The 25343-nt window shown below is 38.7% G+C and overlaps 1 long non-coding RNA gene across 4 annotated transcripts; it reads left to right on the top strand.

The window, feature by feature from the left end:
- Positions 1 to 2156: 2156 nt before the first annotated feature.
- On the top strand, positions 2157 to 22711 carry LOC142638900 (uncharacterized). 4 transcript variants are annotated; one of them, XR_012845087.1, is made up of 9 exons: positions 2157 to 2447; positions 2572 to 2656; positions 3054 to 3628; positions 3753 to 3839; positions 4237 to 4355; positions 4588 to 4760; positions 5068 to 5162; positions 5354 to 5509; positions 22287 to 22711. It is a non-coding gene; the product is annotated as an uncharacterized LOC142638900 (long non-coding RNA). The 4 variants fall into 4 exon arrangements; XR_012845085.1 differs by lacking the exon at positions 5354 to 5509 and having other exon boundaries at positions 2594 to 2656; XR_012845084.1 differs by lacking the exon at positions 5354 to 5509.
- The last annotated feature ends 2632 nt before the right edge of the window (positions 22712 to 25343 follow it).

Raw genomic sequence — 25343 nt, 5'->3', positions numbered from 1 at the left:
AAAAAAAAAACCACGCCTGTTTCTCTTTTTGACTGACACACCTATTTCTAATTTCTAATAACAAAAAAAAGAAAACTTCCCACCCCACTTACCGTAAAAAAAAAAAAAAAAAAAAAAAAAACCTTCCATTTATCTCTCTTCCCTCCCACCAATCTACTTTTATCTGATTTCCTCATTTTCACCCTTATCATCACATGTCTCACCACTCTTTATTCAAAATTTTAAAATTAACCAAAACTACTCATAGATATCTTCCTCAAATTGAGGACTTGTCCCATAAAAGTCACCAACCCCACGGATTGACTTATTTCTCTCCTTTTTTTTTCTTTTCTTTTTTTAATGGACATCTATTTCTCTTTCTCTCTCCTTTTTTTTAAAAAAAAAATTAATGGACACATATTTTTCTTTCTCTACAAGGAACAGCCTACAAATAAACTTCTGAGGCTTACATTTCCAATCTAGGTTGATAGATCTCACTTTTAATAAATAAAAAAAAATTAATTATTCACTTTCTCCTCTGATATGAAGTTAATTGGTGTTTATTTGATTCTCTTTTAGTGTTTTTGGCGTTAAAGTTGTTTAGTTTTTTTTTTTTACCATCATTGTATATGTTTTTGGCGTTACATTTTATTTTATTTATTTAGTTATTTATTTAAATAGTTGATGATGTGGTGATTAGATTTTAATGAGTTCATGATAGAGTTAAATTCTAACTTTGGTTTGTTGATTAATTTTTTTTTTTAAAAATACTTGGTTTAACCCTAATTCTTTTATCTCTCTCAAGTTGACATACGTACAAATTTTTTGGATTGCATTGAGGAGTCATTGGAATGAAATATTAGATAAGTTCGGGTGAAAGACTTTACAAAAACTATTATATGTATTAAACCTCACATAAAGTGGTTGTTAGCTAAGAAATTGTTGTAAAAAAATTTCTTTCGTAATAGAAACAATATTTATCATTTGTATAATTCTATGTGAAATTCAATTTAAATTTTTTTCCATAAGTATTAATTTACTACTTCATAAAAAATGTTACGTACATTTTTCTCAGTTTTAAAGGTTGTTGATGTTGTTGATATATTTGAAATTTAAACTATTTTTAACTTTTGTTATGGATGTGTAGTAAGTGGCTAACTTTTAGGACTTAAAAACTAAAATTTTGGATTAAACAAAAATTGATAAATGTTATTAAATTTTTTAAAAAAGAACAACAACACCAAAAGAAACCTGTATCTCCTGCCATAAAATTTAAAATTTAAGCTTTTATTTACTTATGTTATGGATGTTTAGAAAATGGGTAAATTTTAGGATTTACTCAATACATTTTAGAATTAGAAAAAAATTATAACTGCCATACATAAAAGTTATAAAAAAAAAAAAAAAAAAAAAAAAAAAAAAAAAAAAAAAAAACGTGGATGTGTAGTTCCTAAATTTTAGGATATTTCTAGGAGCATTTCCTTTAACAAAAAACTTATTAATTTACTCATGTACCTTACTAGCCTCTAAGCACGCCAGAGGCTCTTCTATTTTTTGGGTAAGGGTTAATTTAAAGCATTTATTATAATTTGAGATTACTACATTTTTCAATCACAAAAAAAAACCTAGGGATGTGATGAAAAATTATTTCACCGCACATAATACGTATCACACCCCTAAGTTTTTTTTTTGTGATTGAAAAATGTAGTAATCCCAAATTATAATTAATGCTCTAAATTAACCCTTACCCAAAAAATAGAAGAGCCTCTTAGCACGTGCGTGAGTGTGTGCTCAAAGGCTAGTAAAATTTAAATCCTATTGAAATTAAAAATGATATATATTTGTTGAGTCTCATGAATCAATATATATATATATATATATATATATATATATATATTATATATAATAGACGAAGCTGAGAGAAACTTGGTTCCTACATTTAAGGAAGTATTGACAAATAGGATAACTACCTATTTAAAATTCAAACACGTATACAGTTTTTTTAAAAATAGTCGTACTTTACAATGCTTGACTTTTTAGACCCTGCCACATTAGGAAAAAAAAGCCACTTAAAATGCTGCCACGTCTACAATTTATTCTTTAAAAAAACCGTACGGTACACTGTTTTAGGAGAGTCATATAAAAACACAAACCCACTTATAAAAAGCAAACACACACCCAAAAACCCGAATGCCATATTTCCCGATCAAAAGTTCAGACTCACTCTGACTTCCATCTTTTCTCTAAAACTCCATATAGAAGCAGATCATAACAGCATTTTCCAACCAACAAACATAATCTTCCTCTCATCAAACGTTTTTTTTTTTTTTTTTTTGTTTCGTGTCTTATTGCTTGCATGTTCCATTCCAAACCAATAAACGGAGGAAAAAATAAATTCCAAAAGGAAGCACAACAGACGATTCAGACGCTATCCCATTCCTTCTCTGCAACAACAGACATTTCAGAAGGTAGGCATGCTTTTTTTTTATTCAATTTCCGTTTCAAATTGTATAAAACTATTCGCAGATCCTTCTTTGACAATTCACACCTGTTTCTCTTCTATTTTCTCCCAATTTGGGTGATTTACCAAAGGACTGCGTGGCCCTGATTCTAGGAATTGAAGTTGCCCTCAAATTATGAAGTTCTTCTTCGGAAAGTGTTCGATGATTCTACTAAGGTATTGCTCTCTCTATCTCTCTGTGTGTGTTTGTTTTCTGTTTGGGTTCTGAGAAAGTGTGTGACAATTAAAAGTTTCAAGTTTTTAGATATGGTTTTTCATTGGTTGTGATGGGGTTTTCGTTTATTAGGAAATAAATATGACCTTGTGATGGGGTTTTCGTTTATTGGGTTGTGAGAAAATGAGGGAAAGAAAATAAATTTTAATTTAGAAATCTTAGATTTTATTTTAATTAATTGAGAGGGGAATAAAATTATTTGGTTTTGTTATGATAAAGTTTTGGTTCCTCCCTGATATGGTTCTCTGGCTTATTTGCTGTTTGGATTATTCATATTATATGATTTACTTGATATGGATTTGTTTCTGCTGGATTTGTTGAAAAATTGGCTTTATGCAGAGAGTTTGGCTGCATAAAAGAACGGCTGGTGTTTGTTTGTCCATTGCTTCAAAAGGGTTAGCAATCACCAGGATAGATGATTGAAGATATTGGAATCATATCCCAATTGAAGAATCTAGGTGTGATTCGTTCAATTTTTTATCCTTCTTTTTTTAGTTTTTAATAATCTCATTCGTTGATTAATCTTAAAATTTTTACTTTTACTTCCACAACACCGTTTGAAAGCCTCTTACTATAAATAAAAAAAAATTAAAAGACTCAACCAAACATTAGACAAAAGCATCCGTTGTTTCCATTCGTTAAACACAAATGGCCAAAAGAAAAACCCTTACTTGCCGATCTGCTTTGTAGTTTGCACTATGTTCTGTTTCTGAATTTTAAATAGGTAGTTATCCTATTTGTCGATACATAATCTTCCTCTCATCAAACGTTTTTTTTTTTTGTTTCGTGTCTTATTGCTTGCATGTTCCATTCCAAACCAACAAACGGAGGAAAAAATAAATTCCAAAAGGAAGCACAACAGACGATTCAGACGCTATCCCATTCCTTCTCTGCAACAACAGACATTTCAAAAGGTAGGCATGCTTTTTTTTTTTATTCAATTTCCGTTTCAAATTGTATAAAACTATTCGCAGATCCTTCTTTGACAATTCACACCTGTTTCTCTTCTATTTTCTCCCAATTTGGGTGATTTACCAGAGGACTGCGTGGCCCTGATTCTGGGAATTGAAGTTGCCCTCAAATTATGAAGTTCTTCTTCGGAAAGTGTTCGATGATTCTACTAAGGTATTGCTCTCTCTATCTCTCTGTGTGTGTTTGTTTTCTATTTGAGTTCTGAGAAAGTGTGTGACAATTAAAAGTTTCAAGTTTTTAGATATGGTTTTTCATTGGTTGTGATGGGGTTTTCTTTTATTAGGAAATAAATATGACCCTATGATGGGGTTTTCGTTTATTGGGTTTTGAGAAAATGAGGGAAAGAAAATAAATTTTAATTTAGAAATCTTAGATTTTATTTTAATTAATTGAGAGGGGAATAAAATTATTTGGTTTTGTTATGATAAAGTTTTGGTTCCTCCCTGATATGGTTCTCTAGCTTATTTGCTGTTTGGATTATTCATATTATATGATTTACTTGATATGGATTTGTTTCTGCTGGATTTGTTGAAAAATTGGCTTTATGCAGAGAGTTTGGCTGCATAAAAGAACGGCTGGTGTTTGTTTGTCCATTGCTTCAAAAGGGTTAGCGATCACCAGGATAGATGATTGAAGATATTGGAATCATATCCCAATTGAAGAATCTAGGTGTGATTCGTTCAATTTTTTATCCCTCTTTTTTTAGTTTTTAATAATCTCATTCGTTGATTAATCTTAAAATTTTTACTTTTACTTCCACAACACCGTTTGAAAGCCTCTTACTATAAATAAAAAAAAATTAAAAGACTCAACCAAACGTTAGACAAAAGCATCCGCTGTTTCCATTCGTTAAACACAAATGGCCAAAAGAAAAACCCTTACTTGCCGATCTGCTTTGCAGTTTGCACTATGTTCTGTTTCTTCTCTGCATCAGAGTGCAAACTTGTCCACTTAGATTTCTGCCACCAAGTCAGTTTAGAGTCACAAGAGAATGATCATTACATCATTTGAAGATTCTTTAAATAACCATTTGGAATAAGCTGATACAGAAGGAGAGAGGACGATAGAGAGACGGTAAGTCTGAAAAGTTAAAGTTTCTTTTCGTTTTTCCTTTTCCTATGTACCAACACTGGAATGAATATGGTTGCTTGGAGTTTAAAGTTTTTTTTTTTTTTTTAAATAATTTTTTTGGGTATGGCTGACTTTGATTTTCATTCTGCCTTTAATTTTATTTTTTGGGTGGAAATTGTAATTGGACTAATGTTGATGAGCTTGCATACATAATTGCGGATGATAACAAACATTATGGCATGACATGGGTTGCTTATTGCACCATTTCACTGTAGTAAAACAAAAATCTATTTCACTGATCAATATACAGAGAAAGAGCCTGTCATGCAATGAGAGAGAAATTTGATGGCCCTGCCACTGCCTTCTCTGTCTTCTGCCACTGTCATACTTTCAGAACCATTACCGGTAATTTTGTTCTATCTATTTATTTTAAGTTAGGTGACAAATATGATATAGGAATTAATTTTGTTAAGAGTTGCTTTTGTTTTCCATATCTGTGTCAAATTTAGTTGTATGTGGGTTAAATTATTACTATCTTCTGTAACAAAAACTGAAATGACTTTTCAATTTGTAACATTTGGCTTGATCTGCAACAGAATGCTCCTTTTAGCCTATTTTCCCCCGAAACCAAACCCTCAAAAACCTTGAACCAGAGAGAGCCATAATAGGAACAACTGGTCATGAGCCACAACCACAACCACAACCACAACCCATCCAAACATCTACAATGTTAACAAAAACAAGAATACAAGGTATGATAATAAATTATTTTGTTCTTTTGATTAAATCTATAGAGCCCAAAAGTTTAATGTTTTCACCTTACATTACACTTTGTATTAATAAGCATCCCGCTTAATCCTAGATTTACAAGTTGAATGATGTCACTTCTCATTAGATGGGGAGTTCATATGCTTATAGGTGGGCTTGGTAGGAAACCAAGAAGGTGAGCAGCTAGGTGGATTAAAATTGTTTCTTTTTGAAACATTGTTCAATGCTGCAGACAGTGAGGAATGCATACTTTAATGCTGCTATAGTCAAAAGATTTAAAAAAAAAAAAAACATATTGCTTAACCCATTGATCGTCCGGTCTCTCGCTGACTTGCTATCAATGAGTTTTGATTTTGTAAAACATTTTTTACTTTTTGAGAAAGAAATTGGCGTTAAATATTATTTAGGCCTGAGATTATTTTTGCTATACATATTTGGCTGAGATTAAGGTATTTTGACTATTTTGGTTTGATTGTTTTTGCTTAAACCTTATGACTGACAACCTTTCGCTGTTTACATATAAAGAGACCACAACATTTAGAATCAACTGTGGGGAGTAAAAGAACCCAAGCGGGCATTTGGGCCTTTGGGCTCTAGCAAGGAGGGCCGATATGTTCTTAAGCTAAGAATTTGATGGCACTGCGAATCGGCCCATACACCGAGGATCCGAGGATCCAGCCGAGGGTGAGTTTCTCCTCGAACAAATCCAAGAAAACTCGGAGATTCGCTATGAAGGTCAAGGCAGAATTCTGTAAAGACTGTTGGTTAAAAGGGAGAAACCCTGAACCTTCTAGATGCACCGGTGTTAGAAAAATACCAAGAGCAAAGGCTGCCACCTCCACATTAAAGGCTCTGCACCTACCCCCCTGGCCGCATTAATGGGGAAGTGACCCCTGAACAGTAGAACTGAAACTTCTGGTCACTATTCAAAGGCACTAAGAAAAGAAATATCTAGAGGGGAGGGGGTTTGAGCAACACGTGGATAAAGCATGAGGAAAAGAAGTATTTAAGGGGGGTGAAGGCCAAAGAAAAAGGGGTCCGGAACTAAGAAAGAAATTAAGAATTGTAATCTTTAAGGAAGAAAGAGAAATAATAAAGAAGTAGTCCTCGGCTCATGTCCGAGGAGACCCATTTGCAATTATCATTCATTGTTTACTAGTGTTTGCACTCCAAAGCCTGTTATCAAGTTCTCAGTACCTTTAATCTAGATTTACAGCCCACACTCTACAAATTTCGTTGTTTAAAGCTCATTGGGCCTGAGCCCATAATCTTCTTTGGGTCCAGGTGCAATTGTGCACTTACAATTGGCGCCGTCTGTGGGAATCTAGTCAGAAAAGGAGCTAAGATACTATGGCAGGCCTAGGCTCACACCATGCAGAGTCTCAAGGATTACAACCTGAGGATCTTTTCGAGCGTCTTGAGCGTCAAAGGGATCGTGAGGGCAGTGTCCATATAGAATACCCTAGGGCTAGCCATACTCATGGCGGGGGTAGCACCACCCACGAGGATGGTGCTAAAGCCATGCAGAAGGAGATTAATCGTTTGAAAAGAAAGCTGCGCCGCGCCAGACGTAAGTCTTCACCGTCCTCATCTGATCCTTCTTCAGGGGAGGTCCGAGGAGGTAGTTACAGCTCGAGGTCATGCTCATCCCCCAGCGCAATGTCCTCTTGTGAGGAGGACGACCCGCCAGCTCGCAGACGCAAGAAACTTCCTTCCAGGGGCTTGGGGAATGATGCCATGAGTTGGGCGTTACACCAACTCTCCAAATCTCCATTCTCACGGAGGATTGAGAGGGGGAGGCTCCCCAGGAGGTTTACCCAGCCCACCTTTACCATCTACAATGGCCGTACTGATCCAATGGAGCATGTTAGTCACTTTAACCAGAGGATGGCGGTGCACTCTTATAACGAGACCCTGATGTGTAAAGTTTTCCCCTCTAGCTTGGGACCTGTTGCTATAAGGTGGTTCAACGGCCTTAAATCAGGGTCTGTAGGTTCGTTCGGGGAGCTTACTAGAGCATTCGCTTCGCGGTTTATCACGTGTAGTAGAGTGCCTCGGCCATTGGACTCGCTGTTATCCATGACCATGAGGGAAGAGGAGACGTTGAAGGCATACTCCGACCGGTACTGGGAGATGTTTAACGAGATAGATGGTGATTTTGATGAGGTGGCGCTCAATACCTTTAAGGTAGGCCTTCCTACTGATCACGATTTGAGGAAGTCCTTGACCAAAAAGCCCGTCCACAGCGTACGTCGCCTCATGGATCGTATTGATGAATACAAAAGGGTGGAGGAAGACCAGCAGCAAGGAAAGGGTAAGGAGAAGGTTATCCCGCAGGATAAAAGGGATTTCAGGTCGGACAGATACCACAACAACAAGCCAAGGAGAGATTACATCGGGCAGTCCGTCTCGGCAGCACCTCAGACCGTGAACACTGTGTTCCAAGAACCAGTACACCAATTACTGGAGAAAGTTCGTAAGGAGCCCTTCTTCAGGTGGCTTGGTAAGATGGCAGGAGACCCCGCTAAGAGGAATCAGAACCTCTTTTGTCAGTACCATCAGGACGTGGCCACACTACCGAGAACTGTCGAACCCTTTGGAACCACTTGGAGCAACTTGTCAGTGAAGGAAAACTGAAGCAGCACTTGTGTCAACCTAGTGGGCAGGGCAGTCAATCCGGCTCAAATAATCAAAGGAATAATCCATCTCGGCCGGCATTGGGAACAATTAACGTTATCTTCGCTGCACCTGGTAGGACCGGCTCAGGTCCCACTAGGGTGATGGCGGTTTCCCATTCTCAGGCCGAGGAGGCAGGCTGCAGGCCGAAGAGGTTGAAGGGGACTTTACCTGTCTTAGGATTTTCGGAGGAGGATAAGGTTGGTACCATTCAACCCCATGATGATGCTCTTGTGGTCACTCTCAGGATAGGGAATTATGATGTGAAGAGGGTGATGATTGATCAGGGCAGTGGTGCTGATATCATGTACCCTGATTTGTTTAAAGGACTAAGGTTGAAGTTGGAAGATCTTACTCCTTATAACTCACCACTCATAAGCTTTGAAGGAAGGGCCTTTGTGCCGAAGGGACAGATTCGTTTGCCCGTTCAATCCAGCTCAGAAATGATTGAGGTGGATTTCATAGTGGTCGACGCGTACTCCCCATATACAGCCATCCTCGCCCTGCCCTGGCTGCACGCTCTGGGAGCCGTCTCCTCCACCTTGCATGTTAAGGTTAAGTTCCCCTCTGGGGAATATGTTGAAGAGATCCTCGGCAGCCAATCGGTGGCCAGGCAATGCATATCGGCCGCAGTGCTTCATCAGACAGAAGTCGAGTCGTCGGCTTTGCTTATCCAAGACTCATAGCAATTAACAGCTCCGGATGCACCTGGAGCGGTGATAGGAGAGGAGGCAGTTTGTGAGGAGTTAGAGAAGTTTTTGATAGCGGATGACCCAGAGAGGTTCTTCCAAGTTGGCATACGTTTGCCACACCAGGAGAAGATGGAGTTGTTGGAATTTCTGAAAGACAATATTGATATTTTTGCGTGGGACCCTTATGAGGCTCCCGGCGTAGACCCGAGCTTCATTTGTCATCATTTAAATGTCAACCCTGCCATTGTTCTGAGAAGGCAGCCACCTCGGCGTTCTTCTAGAGAACATTCCGAGGCTGTGAAGGAAGAGGTGCTCAAACTCAAGAGGGCTGGGGCTATTAAAGAAGTTTTCTACCCCGAATGGTTGGTGCATACGGTTGTGGTTAAAAAGAAGAATGGAACGTGGAGAGTATGTGTGGACTTCACAGATCTGAACAAGGCCTGCCCCAAGGATTCGTTCCCAATGCCGCGTATTGATCAACTTATGGATGCCACTATCGGACATCCTCGTATGAGTTTTTTGGATGCCTTCCAAGGTTACCATAAGATTCCACTGGCATTGGAGGATCAAGAGAAGACTGCTTTCATTACTCCAACAGGGAACTACCACTATAAGGTCATGCCGTTTGGGTTGAAGAATGCTGGGGCTACCTACCAAAGAATGATGACTAGAATGTTCAAACAGCAACTAGGGAAGACTATTGAGGTATATGTGGATGATATGGTGGTGAAGAGTAATACAATACCTTCACACGTCAAAGATCTGGCCGACACCTTCCAGGTGCTAAGAAAGTACAAGTTGCGCCTTAACGCTTCAAAGTGCTCTTTTGGCGTGGGATCTGGAAAGTTCTTGGGATATATGATTACTCATAGAGGCATAGAGGTAAACCCAGCACAGGTCAAGGCTATTCAGGATTTGCAGCCGCCTCGGAACCCAAAAGAAATCCAGAAATTGACCGGAATGCTTGCCGCACTAAGTAGGTTTATCTCTCGGTCAGCTGACCGATGCCGCCCTTTCTTCCAATTGTTGAATAAATGGAAGGGGTTTCAATGGACCGAGGACTGCGTGTTAGCCTTCCAACAGCTTAAGTAATATCTTTCTCGGCCACCCATTTTGTCTCGCCCCGAGGCGGACGAGGTTTTATTTGCTTATCTAGCAGTGGCCGTCCACGCAGTTAGCCTGGTCCTTATAAGGGATGAAAACGGGGTGCAAAGATCGGTCTACTACGTTAGTAAGTCTTTGAATGAGGCCGAGGTGCGCTATCTACCCTTGGAGAAAGCACTTCTGGCCATAGTTCATGCCACGCGTAAGCTTCCTCATTATTTTCAGTCTCACACTATGGTGGTTCTGACCCAATTGCCTCTCAAGGCGGTGTTACGCAGCGCCGATTACTCTGGCAGGGTGGCAAAATGGGGAACCATTTTGGGAGCCTTTGATGTTAAATACAGGCCTCGCACCTCCGTGAAGGGCCAAGTCCTTGCTGACTTGGTGGCAGAGTTTACCGAACCATTGTTAGAAGAAACTCTGAAAGAAGCACACATGGATGGAAAATCAGTTGGTGTGATCACAGCCGCAGCACCTCTGACTTGGAAAATGTATGCCGATGGGGCAGCTAATCAGAGAGGGTCTGGTGTCGGACTTGTTCTGATATCCCCTGAGGGAGTTGTCTTCAAAAAATCTCTAAAGCTGTCATTCTTGGCTACTAATAATGAAGCCGAGTACGAAGCAGTCCTGGTGGGCATGAACATGGTACATAGGATGGGTGGAAAGGAAGTCCATGCGTTCTCGGACTCTCAGTTAGTGGTCGGCCAGGTCACGGGGACCATGGAGGCTAGGGACCCAAGAATGCAGGAATATTTGGCCCAGGTCAAGCGTCAGCAAGCTGAATTTGACTCCTTCGTCTTAGCTCACATTTTTAGGAGTGGAAACACCCATGCAGATTCTTTGGCTACGTTAGCAACGTCTTCGGCTCAGGGTTTACCCAGGATTATCCTCGTGGAGGATTTGCTAGAGCCAACTCTTACCGTTGTCCACGCAGCTTGCATTCATTTAATAAGGCCTGGACCTAGTTGGATTGACCCGGTTATATCTTTTCTTAAGAACGACATCCTTTTTGAGGACAAGTCTGAAGCAGATAAGATACGTCGAAAGGCACCACGTTTCTAGTTGTCCGAGGACCAGAAACTGTATAAACGATCCTTCTCAGGACCGTACTTATTGTGTGTGCACCCTGACTCAACGGAAGCACTTCTGGAAGAACTGCATGAAGGGATTTGTGGGAGCCACACTGGGGGAAGATCTTTAGCCCACAGAGCTCTGACTTAGGGTTATTGGTGGCCCAATATGCAGAGGGAGGCTCAGGACTATGCTCGAAAATGTGATCAATGCCAGAGGTTTGCCCCTAACATTCATCAACCTGGTGGGGTTCTCAACCCTCTCTCCAGTCCTTGGCCTTTTGCACAATGGGGAATGGACATAGTGGGGCCATTTCCGAGAGCTGCAGGAAACAAAAGATGGCTCCTCGTGGGGACAGACTATTTCACTAAATGGGTTGAGGCTGAGCCCTTAACAAATATCAAAGACGTTGATTCCAAGAAGTTTGTCTGGAAAAATATCATCACCAGATTCGGTATACCACACACACTTATCTCAGACAATGGCGTTCAATTCGATAGCAAGGCTTTTAAGAAATATTGTGGTGATATGGGCATCATAAATAGGTACTCCACCCTAGCTTATCCTCAGGGAAATGGGCAAGCCGAGGCCGTTAACAAGGTCATAGTCAGTGGGCTCAAGAAAAGGTTGGACGATGCAAAAGGCAAGTGGGTAGAAGAACTCCCACATGTTCTCTGGACGTATCAGACTACACCGCGCAGGTCCACGGGAGAAACGCCATTCTCTATGACTTATGGAGCCGAGGCAGTGATACCTCTGGAATCAGGTTTTCCCACCCTGAAGACGAGTTCTTTTAGCCCGGAGAATAATGATGGCCTCCTAGAGAAAGGTCTTGATTTAATTGAGGAACGGCGCGAGGCAGCTATGGTCCAAATGGCTTATTATCAACAGAAGCTTAAACGGGGATATGATGCCCACGTGAAGCTAAGGCCACTCGCACCCGGGGATCTTGTACTAAGAAAGGTTGTGGGCACTTCTAAGAACCCAGCCTGGGGTAAGCTAGGACCAAACTGGGAAGGCCCCTATCGCATTGTTTCAGTAGCAGGCATAGAGTCGTATCGGCTAGCTGACCTAGATGAAAGAATTGTACCACGCTCTTGGAATGTAAATAACCTTCGAAGGTATTATTATTAATAAAATGTGTTTTTGTTAGTTAGTAGTTCAAAGTTATAAATACCTCAGGGGCTTGCGGTTACTATTCTTAAGTGTCAAACAGAAACTTGGTTAAGTATGGTCCTCGGACCACAAACCTTGTAGAAATTGATATCTTATCATTTGTTAAACAGAACCTTAGTTATGCCGGGTCCTCGGACCTTCTACTTTGGGGAAATTAACATTTGAAGTTACTATTCTTAAGTGTCAAACAGAAACTTAGTTAAGTATGGTCCTCGGACCACAAACCTTGTGGAAATTGATATCTTATCATTCGTTAAACAGAACCTTAGTTATACCGGGTCCTCGGACCTTCTACTTTGGGGAAATTAACATTTGAAGTTACTATTCTTAAGTGTCAAACAGAAACTTGGTTAAGTATGGTCCTCGGACTACAAACCTTGTGAAAATTGATATCTTATCATTTGTTAAACAGAACCTTAGTTATGCCGGGTCCTCGGACCTTCTACTTTGGGGAAATTAACATTTGAAGTTACTATTCTTAAGTGTCAAACAGAAACTTGGTTAAGTATGGTCCTCGGACCACAAACCTTGTGAAAATTGATATCTTATCATTTGTTAAACAGAACCTTAGTTATGCCGGGTCCTCGGATCTTCTACTTTGGGGAAATTAACATTTGAAGTTACTATTCTTAAGTGTCAAACAGAAACTTGGTTAAGTATGGTCCTCGGACTACAAACCTTGTGGAAATTGATATCTTATCATTTGTTAAACAGAACCTTAGTTATGCCGGGTCCTCGGACCTTCTACTTTGGGAAAATTAACATTTGAAGTTACTATTCTTAAGTGTCAAACAGAAACTTGGTTAAGTATGGTCCTCGGACCACAAACCTTGTGAAAATTGATATCTTATCATTTGTTAAACAGAACCTTAGTTATGCCGGGTCCTCGGATCTTCTACTTTGGGGAAATTAACATTTGAAGTTACTATTCTTAAGTGTCAAACAGAAACTTGGTTAAGTATGGTCCTCGGACTACAAACCTTGTGGAAATTGATATCTTATCATTTGTTAAACAGAACCTTAGTTATGCGGGGTCCTCGGACCTTCTACTTTGGGGAAATTAACATTTGAAGTTACTATTCTTAAGTGTCAAACAGAAACTTGGTTAAGTATGGTCCTCGGACCACAAACCTTGTGGAAATTGATATCTTATCATTTGTTAAATAGAGCCTTAGTTATGCCGGGTCCTCGGACCTTCTACTTTGGGGAAATTAACATTTGAAGTTACTATTCTTAAGTGTCAAATAGAAACTTGGTTAAGTATGGTCCTCGGACCACAAACCTTGTGGAAATTGATATCTTATCATTTGTTAAACAGAACCTTAGTTATGCCGAGTCCTCGGATCTTCTACTTTGGAGAAATTAACATTTGAAGTTACTATTCTTAAGTGTCAAACAGAAACTTGGTTAAGTATGGTCCTCAGACCACAAACCTTGTGAAAATTGATATCTTATCATTTGTTAAACAGAACCTTAGTTATGTCGGGTCCTCGGACCTTCTACTTTGGGGAAATTAACATTTGAAGTTACTATTCTTAAGTGTCAAACAGAGACATGGTTAAGTATGGTCCTCGGACCACAAACCTTGTGGAAATTGATATTTTCTCATTTGTTAAACAGCACGTTAGTCACTGTTCTTATTCTTATCACACGCTTTGTGGAAATCAGTATCTTACCATTCATTAACTTAGATCTTAAGTTCTATATCTTTAAGTGTCAAACAAATTTTTGTAAGGAATAGCCCTCGGACCTTACATCCTACTGAAAGTAATACCTCAGATTATAAAAGTTTAACCATCATATGAGTTTTTTTAACTAAGGCATTGTTTAATATTCAACTAACTTAATCTCTATCAGGTTCTTAAATATTCTACTTTGCAAAGCAAATATGCGCATAGTTGTTTAGAGGTTATAATTGTGTAACTCCTGGAGTTAGATTTGTTTATACTGTTCTTCCTTTAACCATGTATTAGTGAGAAATTTCATGACAAGCACAAAAAGAATAAAGTAAAACAAGTACGGCATGAGTGAAAGTTGAATAAAATTGTTCTTCATTAATTATTTACATCATCAAAAAAAAAAAAAGGGGAGTACATGAAAGTCCTAAGCTAGGCCCTAAGCTTGGGGAGGGGGGGTCTTGGAGGGAGCTGCTGCCAGCCTCAGTGCTCTTCAGTTCCAGCTCAAAGGTAGACAAAGCTTGCTTCCCTTTGTTTGTTGAAGGAACGAGGGGCTCCACGTTCTGAATTTGCTCCTTCTCGGCACCACCACGCTCATCCTTCTCTTTATGGGAACCTTCAGGTTCTGTAGAATCGGGAACGAGTTCTTGCACCACAGGAGGAAGGGCAGGGGAGGCAGCAACAGGAGGGTCTTCTATTTCCTGTATGTCTAGGGGAAGCCAAATGTTTTCGGGCTTCCTCAGCTCGGAAGCTTGAGGAACCCCTGCTGCATTCATGGCCTCTCCCCAGACCTGTTGACAGTACTCTTGGCACAAGGCCGCAAAGGCTTCTGTCAACTGTTCTTGCGTTGCTTTTACTCCCTCTTGATAGCTGGCCTTCCTCGCGACCTCCAGTGCGTGCTTGTGGGCGCGAGCCTCCTCCTTCGCCAGCGTAAGCTCCTTCTCCAGGTAAGAGCATGCCCGTTGGGCTTGAGAGAGCTCGTCGTCCCTTTGGCGAAGAAGCTTACGTTGCCCCTCTACTTGGTTTTCCATCGACTTTAAGCTGGCCTCGGCACCATCCTTCTCTCTTTTTAAATCGGCCAACCGCGATGTGATCTTTCCATTCTCTGCTAGGACTTGGCTTAGGGACCTTTCAGCCTCTTGCCTTAGCTCTTGCTCCATCCCAGCACGCTTCCGAGCATCCTCTACGAACTTCTCGGCCGTGAAAACTTTTTGGATGGCCTGCAAAAGTGTCAGGAGGTTAAATATGGTAAAGTGTGTACAAATGAATCTAGAGTACGAGTGTGGGGTGGAACTTACCAGAGCTAAATCCCTTTTTAATGAGAGGAACAACTGAGGCTGGCCCATCTTCTCCAAGGTTTCCATGTCCTTGGGTAGCAGAAGAGGACGCTCCAATGCCTCGGCCAAGTGGTGGGCGTGGCCTTGTTGGATTGCCCTAATACTGGAGTGGCAGGGAATTGGTGCGCCGTCCAGTCTCAAGTCAGGAGACCAGGTAGCCGGTGCTCGGCGCACTTCGGCCACGTCTCTGACCTCCCCACTCTCGACTGAGAGAGCCCGGCCTTTGCCCTTATCCAGCTTCTGCTGCTGGGCCGGCGCTGGCTGTTGTTTCAATTTCTTTTGTTTCTCACCACCAGCCCCCTCGGCTTCCACTTTCCTTTTCTTCTTTGGGTCTTCGGCTGGAGGCTTGGGGTCGGTTGGAGGAGGGGGTGGTGGCAAGGCTGGGGGAGCTTGGCTCCCCTTCGTCCCCTTTTTGGCCACTCTCGCGCCTCTCGCGGTCATAAGGCCCTTAAGCTCGTCCATGTTTTCCTTAATGGAGCTGTCGTCTGGACGTGCTATCACTAGGCCCACAATCCCAGAGGTCTCGGCTGGCTCCTCTTCCTCGTCAGAAAGAACAATGAACGGGTTTCCACGAGGTCGTGGGGAGTCCTCTAGTTGAAATTGTTCTATCTCCTCGTCCAATGTGTTCGACGAGGACACCTGCTCCTCTGGGACAACAATTGTCTGAGAGTGCGTAGCGAGAGAGATCGCAGCAATCGGTTGTGAGTACAGTATGGTGTGGGGGGCGTCAGGAAGATCGTGGTCGGCCAGGAAATGTGGTCTGGCTACGTGAATCCTCCTACGCCGCCGGTCACCGGCAATAATGGCATTCTCGATCTCCTAGAAGTCCGACGATATAGGGTCGTACCCTAGTATCAAATGAGCCGCCCTAAGTTGTAAGTTCGCGCTCACGAACACCTCTAAGCGAAGCACTCGGTTCAAATCTGCAACGTTGCAGTGACTCAAGCGGGGGCGCACGAGTTGTTTATCTATAAAGAAAGACACCAAGGACAGACGAACATGATCAGACTTTTAAGACATATGGTAAACCAAAGTCAAACAGTTTATAAATGCAAATGACATTCTAAGATGCTTATATGGATTTGTGGGGTGGGAAGTTAGATCCTAAGTCGCACCTGGATCTCCCCACTCAACTGGGCAGTGCGGGCCGTCGTACCAATTGCCTGAGGCGATGAGGTAGTCGTCCTTCATGCCTTTATTGGACTTGGGCAGACAGGAGATTAACCTAACTACATTAGAGCGGGATTTGATGTAATAACCTACATTGGTAAGTTTATGGCACTCGTACATAAAAACGACGTCGTGCCAGGTAAGGTTTAGACCCATCTGTTCGTTTAGAGCATCGACGCTTCCTAGGACTCTAAAGACGTTGGGAGCACACTGGTCGAGGCACAATCGGTGGTTGCGGAGGTATTCCCTGGTCACGCTTTTCATAGGGAGGGTCATCCCACCTTCTATGAAGGCAATCATGGGAATGATAACCTCTCCTGTTTTCCTAGACCCAGCCACAGCTTCCACCGGGCAGTATCTTAAACCTACGTCGCTGGGAATGTGATACTTAGCTCTGAAAACTTCCATCCCAGCGGCGGTGTCAACTAAACACTTAAATCTACCCATTAGAAAGGAACGAAAGACTAAGTTTTAAGGGAAAGAATGGTTAATATGAGAGCCGAGGACAGGATCCGAGGAGAATGGGTTAAGGAGAAAGAATAAGCACTTACAGATTTGAAGTTATGCGAATTTCCACGGATTTTTGCAGACAAAAGGTGATTACTGATGTTTTGATGGGATTAGCCTCTGGAGAAATAAATGAAGGCGCAGGTTCCCAAAGCGTCACAATGTGCGGGAAGCGGCCTCAAAATTACATTCGTCCCGCCCAAATTTTCAGGAATAACAAGGGCCGTTGGATGCTCATCTCACCGTTGAACGTGGGGGACAAGGAGTAACTTACGGTAATAAATGCGCGCGTTTTTGAAATTAAAACCACTAAATGGCATCCTCTAGAACACGAAACGAACTCCACATGCGCAGTTATTTACAAAACGTGTGGGGTAAGTTCTCGTTGGATCAAAACCCTCTTTTTCTCCTCGAATACTGAAAAATAGAGTTTTGAGGGGCTATTGTGGGGAGTAAAAGAACCCAAGCGGGCATTTGGGCCTTTGGGCTCTAGCAAGGAGGGCCGATATGTTCTTAAGCTAAGAATTTGATGGCACTGCGAATCGGCCCATACACCGAGGATCCGAGGATCCAGCCGAGGGTGAGTTTCTCCTCGGACAGATCCAAGAGAACTCGGAGATTTGCTATGAAGGTCAAGGCAGAATTCTGTAAAGACTGTTGGTTAAAAGGGAGAAACTCTGAACCTTCTAGATGCACCGGTGTTAGAAAAATACCAAGAGCAAAGGCGGCCACCTCCACATTAAAGGCTCTGCACCTACCCCCTGGCCGCATTAATGGGGAAGTGACCTCTGAACAGTAGAACTGAAACTTCTGGTCACTATTCAAAGGCACTAAGAAAAGAAATATCTAGAGGGGAGGGGGTTTGAGCAACACGTGGATAAAGCATGAGGAAAAGAAGTATTTAAGGGGGGTGAAGGCCAAAGAAAAAGGGGTCCGGAACTAAGAAAGAAATTAAGAATTGTAATCTTTAAGGAAGAAAGAGAAATAATAAAGAAGTAGTCATCAGCTCACGTCCGAGGAGACCCATTTGCAATTATCATTCATTGTTTACTAGTGTTTGCACTCCAAAGCCTGTTATCAAGTTCTCAGTACCTTTAATCTAGATTTACAGCCCACACTCTACAAATTTCGTTGTTTAAAGCTCATTGGGCCTGAGCCCATAATCTTCTTTGGGTCCGGGTGCAATTGTGCACTTACATCAACATTAAGAGAAAGTCGGTAACTATAAGTCACGCACAAAGAAAAGAGATGGACAACGAGAAAGAAGAAAAATAGTATTCCCACCCATTGGCAGGTAAAGCTTTTAAATAAAAAATAACAAATACGGCTTTAAAGTCTAGAATATGAAGAAACATAGTATTCCCACCCATCGACAGGTAAAGCTTTTAAATAAAAAATAACAAATTCGGCTTTAAAGTCTAGAATTTGGGTTAGAATCCATTTGAACTAAAGTCTTTTGGTTAGAATCAAATAGTTGCTTTAAGAGATTTATTTTATTTTGGGTATTTGTGTTAGATTTAGTTTTGTCTAGGCTATTTTTTTTTATAAAACATCAATTGACCCAAATTTAAACTTAACTTTTAAGATAATGTGGTGTTGAAGAACTCGCGTGGTTAACATGTTTTATTCTTTACTCATCACAGTTTTAAAAAAATCATGTTGGTTGCATGTTTTGTTCATTAAGAATGATGTTGCAGTCCCATGGTTTTTCCTATCTTTGCTAGGGATTGACAAGGGTATTTTAATTAGTTCATGCATGTGATTTGTATAGTGTATGTTAGGTATCATGAGATTAATGTTCATAGTTTCCCCACTTTTTTTTTTTACTTCTTTTATCTTTATGTTTATTGCCTAAATGGTTTCCTTCTTTTGTTGCTACCAAGCCCACATGAAGAAACCATGTTTGAATGAGACATCTATAACTGATGAATTTTTACCCTGCCAATCCTGTTTTGAATATACCTATTATATGATTTATAAAATATGAGTGGGGTGGGGGGGGGGGGGGTTAAATTGTGCTGCTTCTTCTTTGCTGATTGCTTACTATAAGTTTATACCACATGCATGTTTAAGTCTAGAAAAATCCTTATCATTTGCTCTGTGCTTTAGGACTATGCATGATTTGTTGTTCTGTTTTATGTACACAATGCAAGTTAATTTAATTTCTTTGTTTGACTTGATTTCATGCGTTATAATTCAGATCCTCAGACCCATCTTATTAACCAACATTATTGACAAAGTTATATTATAATGAAAGTTGTTTGTTACGTTCTATAATTTCACAGTTCTAACACAAGAGTTCCTTTTCTCTCCCTACTTGGATCAAGCCGCATTGGTTTTTGGTGGACTTAGGAAGAATTTTGCAGGGGTGGGTCGTTTGAATTAAGCATATAATACAAAGTTAAATTTAGTATCTATGTTTTTTTTTGGGTTTCTTTTAATGTTTGATAAATTGTGCTGAAAAGCTTAAAACAACCATGCTAATGGTTGGAGAAATTGGAGGGAATGATTATAACTATGCATTGTTACAAGGCAAAACAATTGAGGAGGTTAGACTCATGGTTCTAGAAATTGTCCAAGCAATAAAGGATGTTGTTACACTAAGTTTTTGCTTTAGTAAGCAAAATAAATTTTTTTTTTTTTTTGCAAAATGACTTTCTATGATTATTGATTCCTAATTCTCTATTATTGTTCCATAGGGTCATTAGTTATGGTGCTACCTGAGTGGTTATCCCTAGAATCTTCCCAATAGGCTGTTTACCAATATATCTTGCAGTATTCTAGACCAACTATGCTACTTATGACAAATTTTTGTTGCCTGAAGGGATTGATTAATATCTCAGTAAATCAAAATGATCAACTCAAGCAAGCCCTTTAAAATTTGAGAAAAAGAAAATTCTGATGTTATAGTATATGGTAGTTATTGTAGTGGTTTCCAATGGGTTTACTGTTATTCTCCACTTCTTGGTGAGTCTTATGATTTTGTAATTTTTATAGACTTAAAGTAGGAGGCTGACTGCATTTAAAATTTTTATCCATCTAAACTGAATAATTATGATTACTGCATAACCATTCATTTTAAATACTCTCATTTTCTGTTTTTGCGGAGGTGATTTTGTAGATTTTCATGCCAATATTTCCTATCTAAGAACAAACAATATACATTGTGGATTAGGTTTGGATTAAATACCCCTTATCCACATGTCTGAACATTGTTTATGTTGTTTTAGAAGATTCTTTTTAATTTTAAAATTTATTTACTTTTAAACTAAGTTTTTTCCGTTATACTGTCCTTGGTTATATTGTAAATAAATAAATAAACGTTGTAGGAATTATTGTTCTTTAGATGGTATAACTATAATTGAGATACAAAATATTAGTTGTTCTATAGCTGCAATTTAGGAGATGCTGCCATGTAGGAAAGAACCATTTAAAGACAATCACAACGCAAAATCTGAAACAATGTAGCCAAAACCATTAGTGCCCATCTTCTATTTCTTCTATCCGAAACAACGCAGCCCAAAACCCTCCAATCCGTCTTCTATTTCTTCTTCATTGCCCAACTCTTAAATAAACCCTTCAAAACCTCATAAATCTCTCCTTAGACCCTTCCTCTGCATCTCCAACATCCCCAACCACCACCTGTTTTCCATTCCCAAGATTCTGCCTCTTTAAACCATTTACAAGGTTTAGGTTGGCGTTCATAATGTCTTGAGTATCGATGGTATACACTATTTTTGGCATGCCAACAAATTGGCGATTGAGATGGATGAAGTTTCAAGGACTAAGTTTCATTGGGGAGACACTATGTTGTATTTGCTTAATGGGTTTTGGCTAGGATTATATCGACGTTGGGTAGACGATATACTGTGTTGGCTTTTGTTTTCAATTTTGCTATTACTCTTGCTATGACTCTGTGTGTTGTTCAGTTTCATTGGGGTTGCTCTGCACTGCTTTTCTGTTTAGTTGCATTGTTCTGTGTTGCTTTTGCTTTTTCGCCATTTGTTCTCTACAATTATCATGTTACCCTATGTGGGTTCAATCCCTTTTGTTTTGTATTTTCCCCTAATCATAAGGACTCGAGGTTTTGGTAAAAGGTAATAAGAATTGGGGTAACAAGAGGCTTTTATTGTTGTTCTTAAATTCTTAATTGACATTAACAATTCCAACATATTTGATAGAAATTATGCTTCAAATGTCAAAAGGGTACTAAGCAGATTGCATCAAAGAAGAATACAATTTGAAGTCCAATGTCTCAATGTATTTTATAAATAACATACTCTTACAAGCAAGACAAACAAATGGACGTACTACATTACCCTATGAATTTTAATGTATTTCATTATATTGTTAAGTTTTTTATTTTTATTTTATTTAAGAAGAGTAAACTAAATGTATTGTTAAGTTATTTTATGTCATCTTATTTGTACATATTGCCATGAATTTTTCTAGAAAATTACATTGTAAATAAAGCTGGATTGTTTCTTCAATTAGAAGTAAAAATAAATTGATTTGCTGGGAAATTCTATTGTAAATAAAGCTGGATTGTTTCTTCAAGATTTTTGGCTTTTGTAAGTTGGGTCCATCATATTAACAAATCTGATTTATTTTTATTTTTTTTCATTAATCCTTCTTTTGATGCTATGGATTACCTCCACTTTTGGATGATTCTGAATCACATTATGTGAAAGTTTGGTTTGAAAATGTTGCTGATAAAAGGGGTTGGTATGTTACTAGGGATAAAGTCTAAAATTTTATTGGTAGTATTCCCTCTCCCCCCCCTGGTATTGAGTCCATTTTTTAAGGCTTTTCTACTGGAATAAGCATTAGTTATGTTTTTATATTAACGTATATTTTTATACTTTTTGGTATCATTTTGTTATTTAGCATTGGAGTATTTTTTGTTAAGATAGAAGTGGGATTAATTTATGATTGTGTACGAAATTTGTGAGGACTTTCTTAGTGGCTTCTCCTCCACTATAGAGTTATGTACATTTTTTTGTATGTACCCTTGGTCTGTCTGATTGGGAGCCTTTTATTCTGGTTTTTCATGGGTTTGAAAGGTGGTTTTGGTCTGGTAATAGTCACATTGTTAATTGGCTTATAGTATGCATCTTAGAGTTTGATAGGCTTCATATTTTGGATGATGTATGTCACATTGTTGGGCTCTTCTGCTTTAATGAAAATTTGGAATTTTTTTTGGGGAGAATACTAAAAAAAATCAAGTATCTGCAATATTTCATTATGCAGCACTAATGCTTGAGGTGGTAGATAATTTGCAATTGGTTCATTGTGATAACTTTTTATTTCTCCCTCCAATCTTTCTCTTATCATTTGTTTTTTCTTCCTCAGGTCAAAGCTGATTGATTGTGTTATCTGGAATCAGGTTCCATGTGCTTTTCCATCTTGCAAGTTCCTAGATGCAGAATCTCCACATTAGCTACTTTTTGGAGGGAAAGCTTCACAGTTTAAGTAGGACTGACAAAACAGTTCTGGCTTTAGGCTACTTGGTTGTAATATCTATGGGCTTGAGAGAGGTTACAAAAGGAAATGGACTCGAAGTCTTATATTTACAAACGCAAAGGAAGGAAATAAAACCACCCAACAAAGCAAATCAAGCAACACTGAGCATAAAATTTTAGATTGAGCGGTTTCAAAAAGTGACACATTTAATGTAAATAAGACATAGATTAGTCAATTCCACAATACTAAATACTGTGAATCATATGATTCACTTCCCATAGATTATTGAAAAAAAAAAAATATATATATATATATATATATATATATATATATATATATATATATATAATTACACAATAGAGAAATATAAGAGAAAAATCGATTACCTTCAAAAGAATAAGGTATGATTGTTTTTATTGTGTGTCTTAGTGTTTTGGATTTGAGTACTTATAGATTATTTACTTTTATTTATTAATTTTATGAATAGATGATTACATAATAATGGGTTGTTAATAGATTTTCTCTGTATCATTGCAGCTTATTGGGGATTGTGAGCTTTTTTTTTTCTTTTTCTTTTTTGCAATTGAAATTTAGGGCCAAGATTAAGATTCGATTTCGATTTTATGGGTAACGACTTATGAATTGGTTTGGTTTTAGAATTTGAGATTCCCATCTACCATTGAGTATGCATTTTATTTGTTGTAGGTGGAATTTTGTTTTGTTTATATGTTGTGGCTTGATTATTCATTACAGCTTTCTCTTTTTTCTTTTGTGATTAAAAGGTTGGATTCAATGTTCCTTTAAGGGTTATATATTGGTTTGGTTTTGGAATTTGAGATTCCAATGTACTATTAATTATGCATTATTATTTGACTAATATTTTTCTGACTTTCTATTTCATAAACCTGTAGCCATTTTTCTCTTTTAAACTTTTTGGTTGTAAAATTTTCTCTAATCTCATGGTTTAATCCATTGTGGTACCTAGGAATGGTAGATTTGGTATTTGAAATTGTCTTGCAAATTTTAGTTCGGTGTGATTCATTGTGGTTCTTAGGAATGGCAGATTTGCTATTTGAAATTGTCATGTAATTTTAAGTTGCTTAAAGTCAGATTCTTTTTATTTGTAGTTTTTTTTTAGTCTCTCATAATAGGGAAGTACACACATGAAGTAATTTGAAGAAACTACTTTATAAAATTTTTAGGGGATATTGGACACTACTTTATGAGATTTCAAATGATCCCGCGCATTGCGCGGGTTAAATACTAGTATATATAAAAGCAGAGACCTCATGTGAGAGTGCATGAGGTCCTGCCATATGGCTCTCTAATTTTGCATTTAAAATTTTTTACTTTTTTTTTTTTATTTAGGATTTTTAACTGTTACATTAACTTATTTTTACTGTTATAAAAATAGTAGTTCTAGGACCACAAATTATTCCACAACACTACAAAACCCGCGGGTCTTAGGCCGCGTTTGTAAAAACGCGGCTACAGACAGGATAAAGCCGTGTTTTTAAAAAATGTGGCTAGATGTGGGCAAAAGAAGCCACGTTTTTAGTGTTTATAGCCGCATTTTTCTGGTGGAGCTATTGCCGCATTTAAAAAACGCAGCTAAAGGACCTTCCTATATCATTTTTTTTAATCTTAACAATGGCCGTGTTTATAAAATGCGGCTTTAAATTTGGTTTGAAGCCGCATGTTTAAAACGTGTATTTAGTTTGGGATGGGGCCGCATTTCTTAAACACGGCCTAAAATTTTTGCCTATAACTGCAGGTTAAAAATAGGGCTTTAGGCTTTGTATAAATAGTAAACTAATAACATTTTTAGCCCTAGCCTCTCCCATTGCACATCACCCTCCATCTCTCATGCCTGATCTCAACCCTCACCCTCCAAGCCTCCATCTCTCAAGCTCTCACCCTCCATCTCCGATCTCAACCCTCACCCTCCATCTCTCTGATCTCAAGCTAGCCCTCACCCTCCACTTCCAAACCTTTCGTCTCCAACCTCTTGACATTTCAAATAGGCTAAAATGTAAAACTGACCCTCTAATTTTCAACGTTTTTTTATTTCAATCCTCTAACTTTCAGTTTTGTCATTTTAGTTCTCTAATTTTCAATTTTTGTCAGTTAAGGCTGCCGTTAAACTCACTTTACCTTTTTTTTATTAATTTGGAATTAAAAGAAAAATCTGTAAAAAAAAAAAAAAAAAAAAACAACAACAACAACAACAACCAAAGACACGCTGAAAATCCCCTTCCCCTGAAATCAAAACAAAGACATATTAAGACCGGTCCAAAATGGGTTAGATTTGAACAAAAATTTAGCTCTCAATGCTGCAAGTTCAATTACATTAGAGCACAAAAAACACATTTGATGGTGTGGTACAGAGACAATTTATAGATGATATTGTATAATATAGATTAAAAAAAATAGTGGTACCAGCGCAAGATTTGATGGTGTGGATCTTGAGGAGTAAGATGAGGATGCTGGCCAAATGGGTCATATCACCAGATAATTTGAATATTTTCATCTTCACTTCTTTGCATTTGGTTTCTTCTTCCTCAGATTAACTGCTTTCGTCTCACAAAGATAACAAAGAGATTCGAGCTTGGTTATATTTAAATTTAAAATAAATTGAAAAACAGAATAACCGGATTCGACACAAACTTTTTTGGGTTGTTGAAAACGATTCTTCCTCTCTCAATGTTAGGGATTTACGTTAGGAATTTGAATCTTAATGTGTCTTTGTTTTGATTTCAGGGAAGGGGGTTTTCAATGTATCTCTAGTTGTTTTTTTTTTTTTTAATATTTTACAGATTTTTCTTTTAATTCTGAAAAAAAAAAAAAAAAAGTAAAGTGAGCTTAACGGGCAGCTTTAACTGAGTTCAAACGGAAGCTAGATTGACAAAAATTAAAAGTTAGAAGATTGAAATGACAAAATAGAAA

The sequence above is a fragment of the Castanea sativa genome, chromosome 6 (assembly GCF_040712315.1).
Source record: "Castanea sativa cultivar Marrone di Chiusa Pesio chromosome 6, ASM4071231v1".
In the NCBI taxonomy this organism is placed as follows: domain Eukaryota; kingdom Viridiplantae; phylum Streptophyta; class Magnoliopsida; order Fagales; family Fagaceae; genus Castanea; species Castanea sativa.
The sequence above is the reverse complement of the archived record's forward strand: the minus strand, read 5'-3'. Positions and strand labels throughout refer to the sequence as shown.